Genomic DNA, 13,736 nt, shown 5'->3' with positions numbered 1-13,736 from the left:
ACCATACACATACCAGATTCGTCAAATACTCCTGTTAAGAGAGTCTTTTATTATAGAAAGCCAAGTGCACAGAAATTTATCTGGGAGCCTGTGATAGACCAACCACTTTTGCCTCTTTCTAATGCGATGCAGGCTGACTGGCCATCCCCTCTGCATTGTTCCACTTACCCAGTTTGCAATTGTTGGCCTGCCATTAATAGGCCCTGGATGAGGAACCCTGCCTTCACGTCGAGACATTAACTTGAACAATTTCTATCACAGGGAATTAAATCTCGAAAATCGGCCACCTTCACTAAATAGAGGATTAAACAGAGCTTTAAAAGTGAGTTCCCATTGATTAGTTAAAGGATTTACTCTGAGCATTCTTAAAAATCACCTTTCACAGCAGTGTCAGAATATTCTGTTGAACAGCAGGTACACCCATCAGATACTAATCTGGAGCCTGTGTGTGTGTGTGTGTGTGTGTGTGTATGTGTGTGTTTAAAAAGAGAGCCTCAGTTTGTTAGGGACTGAAGAAAAACACACTTCCCATCTGCACGGTCACACCCTACCTCCAGGAGGGTCAAATGTACTTCTGAAAAGCTAACAGTTGCTTGAATTGATTTAGCTCAGTAGGAAACCTGTTGGTATTCAGGGCAGTTACTTAGCACTGTGGTGTTTTGTGAAGGCTGGGCCATTAACACATTTTCTAGCAAAAGTGGGTTCTAGCTTTGTTATAGCTGGAGAGTCACATCCCTTTACTTTCAACTTGAACATGATTCATTTGAAGACCAGACCACAATGCTCTTGAATTTTATTTTGGTTACCTTCCCTGTTCATATCGCAATCAACTGTGTTTTCTCAATCAGCAAACCAGGTTGGAAGTTTATGGGAGAATGAAAGCCAATTTTGAATTTGAATGAATCTTGTTTTTGAGCAAGCATCTTAAAGAAAACTTCTTCCTGAGAGCTATCAACGACGACTTCCTGCACACCCATCTAATCTGTGCTTTGTTCTGCATGAGGACAGAATTTGGAAACCTAGATTTAAAAAAACATAGGGCATATACCTTCATGATAGCACTATCTAAGCTCCTTGGGTACCTCATCCCTTCCCAGCTGGAGAAGTATCACTTATATTTGTTTTCCCAATCAGGTGCTGCTAAAATAATTGAAAAACCACAGTCCTGGAAGAATTTTGTAGACTGATGACACACACACTTAAACTTAGGAATCATACAAGGACGGTCTTTCTTTGATATTGACGTTTCCACCTAGATCTTCTTGGGAGCCGTCTGAGTGATCCCACATACTGCTTACTATTGTGACCTCTTTGAATTTTTATGAAATTAAAATCCTGGGAGGTTTTGGTTTCTTGATGACGTTATTTCACTCTGATGTGTTCTCTAAGGAAAACTCTAAGACCTGTTAACTTTGTTCTCACTGCTTGCAAACATTCAGGGCTTCTGTCCCCAGAATTCCATAAACAAGCAAACATTTTTCGTTTCTAAGATATGTTATCCGTACTAGCTGGCACTAGACTGATCTGCTTTTGCCCTATTTGTGCGTTTGTTTTTGTGTTTCAGTCCGGTCTGTTTTCTCCAAAATGAAATCCACTTATTTCTAAAATCCCAGTTGAATCTGAAGGCACGGATACATTCTCAGTTTCATTCCCCACCATTTTACTCCCCAGTGTATCCTTTGCCGTCTCATCGTCCTCCATTCGGGGTCCCATCTTCTTTCCATCTATTTCTTTTGCCGGGCGAGTTCACCATTCTCACCTCTGCTTTCCATCCTCCTGCCAGACTCCCCACGGCAGACCAAGCTGCTGCACCCTTCCCCCCCCCCCCCGCAACCCCCCCGCCCCAGATCTGCTCGTGCCGCACCTGGATTCCTGCAACCAACCCGGGCGCTGCTGCTACTGCTGTTACGCACTTGGTAAAGATCAAGCGCGAAGTTCTGCGCGCAATGCCAAATGGCAAAGGCCCGCCCACAGGCCTGCTGGCTGGTTGCAGTGACCTGCAAGGCCTTTGGATTCCCTGCCGTGCTCCTTGAGAATGCAGATGTTATTTATCATCGGAAGCGCAGAGGAGCAACATGCTGCCATGGTAAGTGGACTTTGGCCAATGGAAGCCATGGAGCGTAGCGATCCATCAGATAAATGTTTTCAGCTGGTTGGTCTGTCCTGCGTGCAGGAGGTGTAGGGCTCTCTGGAGACATCCATGAGGAGTCAGCTATCCAGCTGTGTAATAGCCCTCCAACATCTACTCTTTTCCCCTCCCTCATTCACCTCCCTTCACCCATATGTCTCTAGGGTTTTATTCTCCTGTGAAGTGTAAAGACAGACACTTTTGCTTTGGGCTTATTCTCTAGGGGACTTAACCCAAGACACTGCCAAATTTGTACTTCTGCTTCCCTCCTCTGTGTTCCAAAGCCATATATCCAGTATCCAGCTGTCTATTTGGTTTCTCCGCTTGGATTTCTAGCTGCAGCTCAAACCAGCAGATCCGAAACACTTCTGCTCCTCCTAGATCCATAATACTTCTTTTTTCAGGGTCCTTGTCTAATAAATTACATCCTGAAACACCCAATTGCTCAGGCCTCCAGGCCGGGGGTCATTACGGTTTTGTCCTTCTATTAATTCTTACATATGATTAGTCCTTAATTGCTGTTAATAGCATCTGTCAAATACCTCTCTATTCTGTGCATTTACTTGTATCTCACTGCTGCCATGGTAGTCCAAGTATGACCAGCCTTTACCTGGACAATTGTAGTAGCTTCTCAACTAGTCTCTCCCGAATCCATGCCGGGTGCCTGTCAATTCATTCTCTAAATGTTAGCACAAAAGCTTTTTGCTCTTTTTTTTAAGTTTATTTTTGAGAGAGAATGGGTGGGTGGGGGGAGGGACAGAGAGAGTGGGGGGGAGAGAGAGAGAGAGAGAGAGAGAGAGAGAATCCCAAGCAGGCCCTGCACTGCCAGTGTGGAGCCTGATGCGGGGCTTGAACACACGGACTGCAAGAGCATGATCTGAGCCAAAATCAAGAGTCAGACGCTTAACCGCCTGAGCCACCCAGGTGCCCCAAACACTTCCATAAGTGTGAATCTCATCCAGTATCTCCCGTTGTCAAACCTTCATTACCTGCCCCTTGGCTTAGAATACAATCTCGAATCCTTAGTATGGTGTACAGGGCCCTACACGAATACCAGGGACTTTGCATACAGCCTCAAACTCATCTTCCATTCCTGTCCTTCTTGCTGTCTGTACTCCAGCCACACCAAACTTCTTTCCTTTTCGCGGTCAAATATACTCTATCCCACCTCAGTACCTTCACACATGCTGGGATATTTATTCCTTAGCACATTCGCCTGGAAAATTCTTCCCGCTCTTCCAAGTCTCAGATTTTATGCTTCTTTCTTTGAGAAGAATCTGATGAGCTTCCAATTTATATTAGAGAGTAACTCTCATAGCATCCCAAACTTGTCCTTTGTAGCACTCAGCGTGCTTTGGATTATTTGCCAAGTTTCTATATTTCCAACGAGACTGTGAAGTCTATGTGATCAGAAGCTTTGTTTTGTACACTGTTATACCTAGGCTAACGAACTAACTACCCCTAGCTAAATACCAGGCTAAATATTTTGTCCCCTATCCTGTTCCCTGTGGCCATGCTGCCACTTTTGGTGGGGACAAGCAACAGTGATAGATTGAAGACCCAAGGCAAGCAGTTAAAATTTCCAGAAATTTCAGTCTACTCATAAAAGCTACCAAAAGAATAAGGGCAGTTTGGGGTTTGCTTTGTTTCACCTGGTTTTATTTTTGTATTTGTTTTTAATGGCCAGAAGTGACACTCTGAATAGAGGAGTTCATCTGAAGGTCAGAAGAATCAGAGCAGAAGATGAAACCAAGATAATCTCCAGCTTGCAAGGTCAATGCACTCTTTTTAAATTCTAACTCAAAACATCCTCGCAACTGATTTTAGCATCACAGTCAGCATCCTTCTTGCAAATTCTTCCTTACTTCCACTCCACTTCCTCCCTTGCCCTTGTTTCATGAACGTTAAAGCTATGGTTAAACGTTAAAGCTTTTTCTTTACCATTCTTACGTCCCTGTGTATCTTCCTCAGTGACATAAGCTCTTCTGATTTTATGGTTTCAAGCAATTGTTACTGTTTCAAACCATTTTTCTAGGATTTTATTCCTCAGTGAATTATAACGAGCCATGCTTTTGCTTCAGGCTTATTTTCTAGGGAGCCCTACATTAAGATGCTCTCAACTTTATACTTCTGTTTATTTCTCTCCACTAATTCCAAAGCTATGTATTCAATGTCCAACAGTCTAAGTGTTTTCTCCATTTAGACCTCTCGTTGCAACTCATATCAGCAGGTCCAAAACACTCATTCTATCTTTAACCGTAGCACAAAAGATATAGAATATTAATAAAAATATCTGACTCTACGACCTCATAAACGGCATATTTCCCATTAATTTTGCTTAAAGGAGTTCTTTCTTTCAGTGTTACATGATCAGTGCTGGTTACCATTTACCATTTTGCCCAGCAGCGAACGAGCATTGGAGAATGGATATATGTAATATTCATCGATGATGAGGCAGTGGAATCCCAACTCTCAGAATGCAGTAGCCCTTCCCTTCCTTCCTCCAAGTCAGTAATCCACTACTAACTGGAGAAGTTCTTGGATTTTATAAAGCCAAATCAAGTTTAGATATTAAGGATGATTAATCTCACCTATAGAATAAATGTGTGTGTGTGTGTGTGTGTGTGTGTGTGCACGCATGTTTCACTATTTGGTAATGTGGAAGAGAACTGCTGTTGAGACATCGCTCCCCCATTGATGACCTGGCTTGATGGAATTCCATTGGCTTAATGTGTCTCCTTTTCTTATAGTTTCACATATGCGACCTGTTCAGTCAAAGAAGACAGCCTTCAGGGATAAAACAGAAACATTCCGTAATTACTCGTATGTAGTTTCTATATGTCTATACAGGAATTTCAGTGATATATAGTTGATCAACCTAGTGAGTGGTCAGAGCATAAATAAGATGGAGGAAATTGAAAAGGAATAGATCTCGGTAGAGTGTAGGGAACCGTTAATTCTGTTTGGTACCTTTCAAGATTGAGAAGCCAATTCTATGGAGAGATGTTTTATGGGCAGTTAGATAACTGAGTCAAATATCCATGGGAAGGGTGAGAGGTAAAAGTATACATTAGGAAATCGTTGGCCTATAAAACTGGCTTTTGAAGCCATAGTATGCAACGTTTCCATTTAGAGCATCAGTGTAGTTAGATGGAAGTCTGAGAATTGAGCCTTAAAAGGTGCCAATACTTAGACATCAGGGAGAGGTGGATCCAGGAAAAGATGCTAAGGAAGAGTGGCCAGTGTGATGTCAGGAAAACCAACCAAAAGTGTCCTAGAAGTGAAGTGAAAGAGAGTCTCAAGGAGGTGGGAGTGATCCACCATACCAAGTGTGGCTGATGGATCAAGTGAGGGGAGGAATGAGGATTGACCCTTGGGTTTTTCTTTTTTTTTAATTTATATAAGTAATGAACTAATTAATTAATTTTAGAGACAGTGAGTGTGTGTGTGTGTTTGAGTTGGGGAGAGGGGCAGAGGGAGAGAGAGATAATCCTAAGCAGGCTCCACACTCGGCACAGAACCCAACGTGGGGCTGGGTCCCACGACCCTGGGATTATGACCTGAGCTGAAATCAAGAGTCAGATGCCCAACTGACTGAGTCACTAAGGACCCTGGGATTTTTCAAGTGGAGGTCATTGTTGACTTAGAGAAGCGAAGTTTCAGTGGGGGTGATACAGATGCAAGCATGGCTAGAGAGTGCTTCTGAGAGACAGGTGGCAACTGCAGGGGCAAATGTGATGAGGATTGTTCATTTCATAGCTTCAAAAATCGAGATATAATTTAGACATCATGAAGTGTACAGCTCTTAAAATTATACATCACTCACCTTTGGTAAGTGTGCATTCCCATGCAACACACACTCCTCACACAGATGCAGACCAGTCTTGTCATCCCAGAATGTCCTCTTGTGCCCATCCCAGTTAGGCACATCAACCAGTCCACTCACCCTCATCGGCCCCATGACATAACCACCATTCTGATCTCTGTCACCATAGAATATTTTTGTCCAGTCCAGAGTTAATGTTGATGGAATCACAGGGTATGTCATATTTCAAGTCTGGCTTATTTCACTCAGCCTAATGTGTCTGAGATTCCTTCATGTTGCTGTACGTGTCAGTAAATCCTTCTTTTAAATTAGCGAGTAGAATTCTGCTTAATGAATATGTCATACGTTGTTTATTCGCTATCCTGTTCTTAAGTGCTTGCCCTGAAGTGGGATGTTCTATGATCATAGGAAGCCCGTTTCATCAAACAGCTTGTGTTGGTAAATGGCTCAGTCTTGTGGGGAAACAAAACCATCTCTCTACAACTTCCAATCACTCATCCTTACAAGTTACACACACACATGGAAAAATCGTGGTTTTCTTTAAGTTTTCTCATCCAGTGTAACATTCAAATGTTACTGATATGGCATATGCTTCCTCAAATAATTACTGGTCTTGCTTCTGAGCATGTAATGATTTATGTTCCTTGAAATAATAGTGCTAAGACAAACAAACAAACAAACAAAGTAGTTAAATAATACAGATGTAGTTTGGTCAATAGAATGACTAGAACTGTCACCACTTCTAATACTACCTGATACATATTTTTATTTATTTTGAGAGAGAGAGAGAGAGCATGGGGGAGGGGAAGAGAGAGAGGGAGAGAGAATCCTACATGGAGCTTGATCCCACAAACCGTGAGATCATGACCTGATCCAAAACCAAGAGTTGGACCCTTACCCAACGGAGGTATATTTTTATGTATATTTTTAATGTAACCCAGGATCATATTAGATTTCTCTCAGCCACACAATTCCTTTTAAAATTTTGAGTTGATTTTCAGTTATTATATTTGAATTGTCATGTCTCCCAAATTATAATTTTTAAGTCAGTTTCTTTGAGCTATTAGTGAGCGCTTTACATGTATCCCTATTAAGCTTTATTTAATTAGACCTATTATATCGTTCCTATGGTTTGAATTCTTTTCAGGATTCTAATTATTTCACACAGTTTATTTCTTGTACCATTCAGGGTCATATCATCTTCATATGTAATCAGAACGCCATGAATATACTTGTCAAAATCATTGGTAAATACTGCATAAGCTGGGTGCTACTAAAGATAAACCTTTGATATCCTTAAATAATTTTCTGAAGGTTTGCCTTGATCCATATTAAACACATTTTGTTTATAGTCTTCAGACAATTTCAGATTCACTTATTTATACCATTAGCTCACTTACACACATTCCTTTTAATGACTATAATAAAAGATGATGCCTTTTTGGTATCCAGATTCATGATTTCTAAGAGTCTCTCTGCTCTATCTGTTCAGCACCCTTGAGAAGTAAGTAAGTAAGAGTTGTTTGGAATCACTTCTTAGAAACAACAAACTGACTTCTAGGGATCAGTGGGTCTTTATTCCAAAAGCCAAGAGACATTTTAAAAAATGATTTAGTCTAGAATCTTCCCAGGCAACATGATATATAAACAGCATCATGTTGTACTGAAAAAAAAATAAATAAAGGAAACACTTTAAATAAAGTCAGACTTGACCTGAAATTCTAGCAGTATGACCTTGAGCAAATCATTTAGGTTTCTTCAACCCCCAAATGGGATCATCATGTCTACTGCAATGTTTCTCTCAGGGTTAAGTAACAGAGGGAACGCGGACTGAGGGTTTGATAACATTGGTGTTGTTATCTGATGTCTTTCATCTTGCCTTTGCTGTGCACATACCTGCAGACATCAAGGAGATGTGCAGTCTGTGAGGCTTCCCAGTACTGTGGGGCAGGATTTATTTGGGACCCAAGACCTAAACCTTTGAAAAGAAATTTCCCCAACCATATGCTTCACCACTTCTTTCACATATTCTTTTTGAACCTGAGTCTCCTCGTACCAATATTTTTTTCTGTTTTTCAAACTTATTTGTTTTTAATAAAACCATGTGTTTTCTAGTGATTGTTATTTTTTTCAAACACACTATGAATCAAACTTTAATAATTCTTTTTAAAGGAACTATTTCAAACAGTATACAGCATGTGCTTAACTATTTGGGTTTTATGGTAGAAAGAAAAATGCAGTTCCCATGCCATCCGACACTTAATAATTATTTAAAATTTTAAAACATTGGATCCATGGGAAATGATAAGATATTTTAGTAGAATTTCACATGAAAATTACTTAGAATTGTATACTTCTTCTGCTTATGGACTCTCTACTTAATTTGTACTAAAATCTTTGTAGTATTGGTCAGATCTGAGACTCTATTTAAATGATAATAATAATGGTTACTGATTATAATGGGATAAATCTTAAGGGTTTCTCATAATTTACCTGTTTAATTCTCAAGAGAAAACCTATGAGGTGATTACTATTTCACTCCCATTTTACAGAATAGAAAATCGAAGCACAAACTGGTTAAGTAGCTTACCTGTGACCACACAGAGTGGTGATGGCTGGGATATGAACCCAGGTATCTAACGGTTAGCTTATTTACTATTGTTAAAAGAAGTAAAAGGAAAGGTTTCCCAGAAGATGCAGTTAAGAAGAAAAATTGTAGCTAGAAGAGCTATAAAGTAGATTTGCATCATCTCTTTTCATGAACAACTGAGCCCCCAAGGCTGACTCAAGGTCGGAAATTTAGCAAGCATACACCCAAATGTTTATACGCTGGGCTGTGGTCCTACCCCGGCAAAGGAGGAGTGCTCCATGGCTTTCCTCTTACATCCCATGGGCAGAGGCAAGATTTTTACACTCTAACTACAGGGCAAGAAACTGTCCAACAGCCTGCTTCAGTGACAGCGTGGAGGACAAAGAAGACAATATCATACAGCCATTCAGGACACCATTACAAAATATAAAATCCACATGCGGTTTTTATTTCATAAGGCTACCCAGGAACTTTGTGAAATTAATCCAAGGTAGTTCAAGGGCATGCTGCTTATTTATGGCAATGGCTGAAGCTCTTGCCTGCCCAGATCGAGGACTGAAAAACAAACTTCACCTACGTGCCCATGAGTGAGGTGGAGACATGTTTTCTCCATGATTTATCTTACTGTCTTCAGACAAAAGCCTCTATGAATTTGAATTACAGACACATGACCTTATGAATGTGGATAGTATTCTGCCAACATAGGTGGCCATCTTACATAGACAGGCTCATTGTGGCAGTATACGTTAACGTTTTATTGTGTAGTTACAACTGCTTGTGTTGGTGTTATTGTTGTTGGCTTTTTTCCCCCTCTTTCTTAGAGAGAGAGCAAGATAGAGAAAAAGAGATAGAAAGCACATGCACACAAGCAGGGGAAGGGCAGAGAGGGGGTGGGGGAACAGAGTATCCAAAGCAGGCTCTGGGCTCTGTATTGACAACAGAGAGCCTGATGTAGGGCTTGAACTCGCAAACCACGAGATCATGAGCTGAGCCAAAGTTGGATGCTCAATCGACTGAGTCACCCAGGTGCCCTACTGTGGTTGGCTCTTTATCCCCCACTCCACCTCAACACACAGACACACACACACACACACAGACACACACACACAGGAATTAATGTAGTCATTTAGGCTATAAGTTGAAGCCATAACATTTATGAAAAAGTGAACTTACTCTTGAATCATACATTCCAAATAAAAGAAATCAATAGAGCAAGGGGTGTCTTGGCTTTCATTCAGTGAGGCAAGCTTTTCAGGGATTTTAAAGGCTCTTCATCTTGCTAAGCGTTTCTTTATGACACATTTCATAGTGAATTAAATTACATAAAGGGATGCATCTATTTCTCATACAGGTCAATATTCGGGTGAAGAGTTCAATGTACCTCGCTGCATATCAGATACTTGTATGCTGGCACAAGGTTAAGTTTTTATAGTAATCTTAGTATGAAATTCAACATGAGTTTTTCCAGTTTGGTAGAAATTTTTTATACCCGTTTCCTGTTACTTGATAATTTATTAACATAAAGAAGGAAGGGATCAAGTGTCTTGAGGACAAAACTGAGCTTTTAGAATTCAAGGTGATGTATATTCCTAGTAAAAGGCAATGTAATGACTCACTGTTTTACAGACACTAATGGCTTATCCTACACTTTGGTGAATGGATTAATCACCAAATATTAAAATGTCATGATACATTAAAGAAAAAAAAAACCTGTTTGCTTTGATGTGATGAGGCTTCTACTTAAATCAATTCATCTGGTGAAAATTGTGCGATCTTCTAAAAATCTCATTAGTTTGCTATTAGATGATGCAAAGTGGTGACTTTGCTGAAATCATATGTTTCCCGTACAATGAGTGATGTTCTAGCATGTGCTTTGTGAGTGATGTTTAGGTAGGCGAAGTACATTTGATTTAGAAGAGGTTTTATGCATAAAATATCTCAGAAATAGGGAAATATTAAATTCAGCAAGGGAGATTAAGAGAGACAGAGTCTAGATTTTCAATTACAAAAGAATTAAGCCATGAAAATGGAATCATTGATCAAAAAGTTATTGAAAGAGGAGAAAAAAATGCTATGATTTACCACAAATAGGTAAATCAGGCATCTTTTGCACTCAGTTAATAGTTAGCAAGATAGAGTCAATTTGAAAAATGATTTCACAATAAGAAAGAAAAATCTTCCTTCCTATGGCTTATGCGAGGATTCTTCCTCCTTTTCCTCCTATCTCTACTGATCCTGGTATACTTTTCTTAAGCCTCCATCAGATTCACATTCCCTGATCTGTGCAGACAGTTCAGAATGACTTGGCTTCTTTGAAAGGGTCTTCCCTATGAGACCCTCTCACAGCATTCTAGAAACATGAAGTCATCAAAATGGGTACATGGAGAAATATGGAAGGTGTTTGATGAAAGGAGACTCTGGGTCCTATTTTAATCTTTTATTTTAGCACAGTCACACTGTTTAGACTTGGCCTACATTTGTGGGCTATGGTTCAACAGTTTAACTTTCAGAGGCTTTGTTGTGTTATTTTGGTCTGCTTGGTATATCTGGTGGCCCTGGGGTTCCCACTGATTCTCATTGGTGTTGCCTGGCAAGGAGGAAGGGTTTCTCTAGGCCCAGCTGCAGGGACCTCTAGCTGGGGAAAGGAATCTCTGGCCTGTTGGGGGAGAAAAGTATGCTTCCCAGGTTGGACCACGTATTCAGCAAGATCATCCTTGCAGGTGCCACACGGCTACATCAGTTTTCTAGGTGGGAGAAATGAAGCCAATGAGGGTGAGGAGGCTTCTTGTACTGGTTTCTGGTTGTGGCAGGATCCCTCTTGCCATTGCCCTCCAGCCACTCAGCCTCTCTGGATTGGGGTGGGTGGTACTCAGGCTCATGGGGAAGGATAGCACTGCCCTTGTCTGCTTCTTGCCAGTAGAGTCCCTGGTGAATCCTCTTTGTTATGCTAGTTTTGCTTGGTGTTTTCAGTAGGATTTCTGCTCCATCCAGAGAGGGATGAGTCTACCTGGGCTCTTCTGTTGCTAGGTTGGCAGTCAGGGTACATCAGGCCTGGATAGACTTGGATAGCCATCTTCTGTCATAAGATCACCTGTTGCTATGTTTATTCCTCCAGTCCTTGGTCTCTAACCAGTTCTTCTTCTTCCTCCCATTCTTCAGGCTCCTTCTTTGATTTCCTCAGCATTATTTTCAGGGTGAAGAGTTGCGTTCAGCAGGACAGATCTGGGAGAAATGATCCTATGCCATCTTATATGGGCTGAAAGCTTATCATAATTACTTTTTGAATAAGATAATTTTACATTAATATACAATAATTTTAGCATAAATAAGTTTTGAAATCAACTTACTATAGATAGAACAGTCTTGTGTAGAATTCTAATCTAGGAAAAGGGGAAAACCTCTTTCATTCCTATTTTTGTGTTTAATCAGGTTATGCTTTAAGAGTGTTCTAAGAATGAATTGATAAATCCTGATTAAGACTGCCAATATTTAAACTCTAGTGATGTTGGTCATTTTTTAAAGTTTATTCATTTATTTTGAGGGAGAGAGCACACAAGTGGAAGAGGGACAGAGAGAGAGAACCCTAAACAGCCTCCACACTGTCAGCACAGAGCCTGAAGCGGGTCTTGACTTGATTGAACCCAGGAACTCTGAGATCATGACCTGAGCTGAAATCAAGAATCAGATGCTTAACTGACTGAGCCAGCCAGGTACTCTGATGCTGGTCTCCTGTGCACGGAACACCTCCTTTTATGATACCAGATTAAATAGACAAATGAGTTTAAATATTATACATTAATCATCTAGATAGTTGTCTAGCTAGTTCTATCTCAAATCCCTTCACTCAGTCTTGACCCAATCCTGAAATGCATGTAAATAATTTACTTATGTAGAATTTATCTAAGTGGCAAAAAAAAAAACCCAAAAAACAAAAACAAAAAACACGAAGACTTTGAAGAGGAAGAGATTTCTATTATTTTTGTGTCTAAGCAGAAAGAGATGATACTATTTCTAGTCTTTCTCATTAAATATTTAGCCTTGTTGCTTTTCCCTGGGATCACGTGAATATGGAAGATATTATCAAAGCTTGTGTTAATCCTCTAATGGCAGAAACTTTTTCAGGATGTTGTGAGAAGACAAGATGAAAATAGTAATGTTTTCATTGAGTTTATCTTCTCCCATGCCTTCATTCTTTCACTATTTCAGATTTGCTTATATGCCCTACTTCTTCTCTTCAGCTGCCTTTGTCATGGTGTTGCTGCGTTTGTATAATTGGGATTATGGATGTGATGGCAGAGAAGGTTCTGTACCTAAAAATCTTTGGCCAGTCACAAGGCAGGTCTTTAGGACCTACAGGATGGAGCTTTTGAAAGAGTTTATCCTTTATAAAAATAAAATGGAAACAAATGAAAGCATTTTATATACTACTTATACCTGTAACAGCTTTGTGGCAAACCATGATATCAAATGAGATCTAGTGGAGAGAATGTGTATGAATAATATACCACTATTAAATTATGACTATACAGAAAATTAAGTGAATGCATCAAATTTTAAGTGACATCTAATGTAGGAGGTGCTTAATACTTTTGTCCTGCTGGATGAAAATTTAGGAATTTTCTCAATGAAGCTTATAGTTTTGAATGACTTACAAAGAGTTGTACCACACAGGGGTTTCATACATGCGATTCTTTAAAATGTTTCAGGATCTATTTTTAAGGATGTCTCAGATTATTAAAATTCAAGAATAATAATTGAAATGAAATAATTCTTTGTATTATATGTGTGTTATTTGTGGTTCTGTGAAAAATAATTTGTTTCCATTGCCTGAATCTTAGTTTGGCAAGAAAAATTTGGCCTCTTTAGGCCTTTTTAAAAAAAAATGACAGTATACTGCTCATTTATATTGTTCAAGCACTTTGTTTTTCTTCGCCGTCATGCTTCTGAAAGAATGTAAACAGAATTTATTTTTAAAACCCTATTCATTATACATAAGTAGAAGTGACAGTGAACTCATTGGTCTTAGAACATCAGTGTATCTCCGAGTTTCTCCCCACCCCCCACCCCCCACCTCCAGCCAGGAAGACAGAGCATAGGAGCCTATGGAGAAATTCCCAGGGAGGTATTTATTAATATTCCTTGAGAGCTAATAAGTTTTATCATGGGTCTAAGAGTCTGTTAGTGTATCTCCC

The sequence above is a fragment of the Acinonyx jubatus genome, chromosome B2, assembly GCF_027475565.1.
Source record: "Acinonyx jubatus isolate Ajub_Pintada_27869175 chromosome B2, VMU_Ajub_asm_v1.0, whole genome shotgun sequence".
Classification (NCBI taxonomy): domain Eukaryota; kingdom Metazoa; phylum Chordata; class Mammalia; order Carnivora; family Felidae; genus Acinonyx; species Acinonyx jubatus.
Note: the sequence above shows the minus strand (reverse complement) of the source record.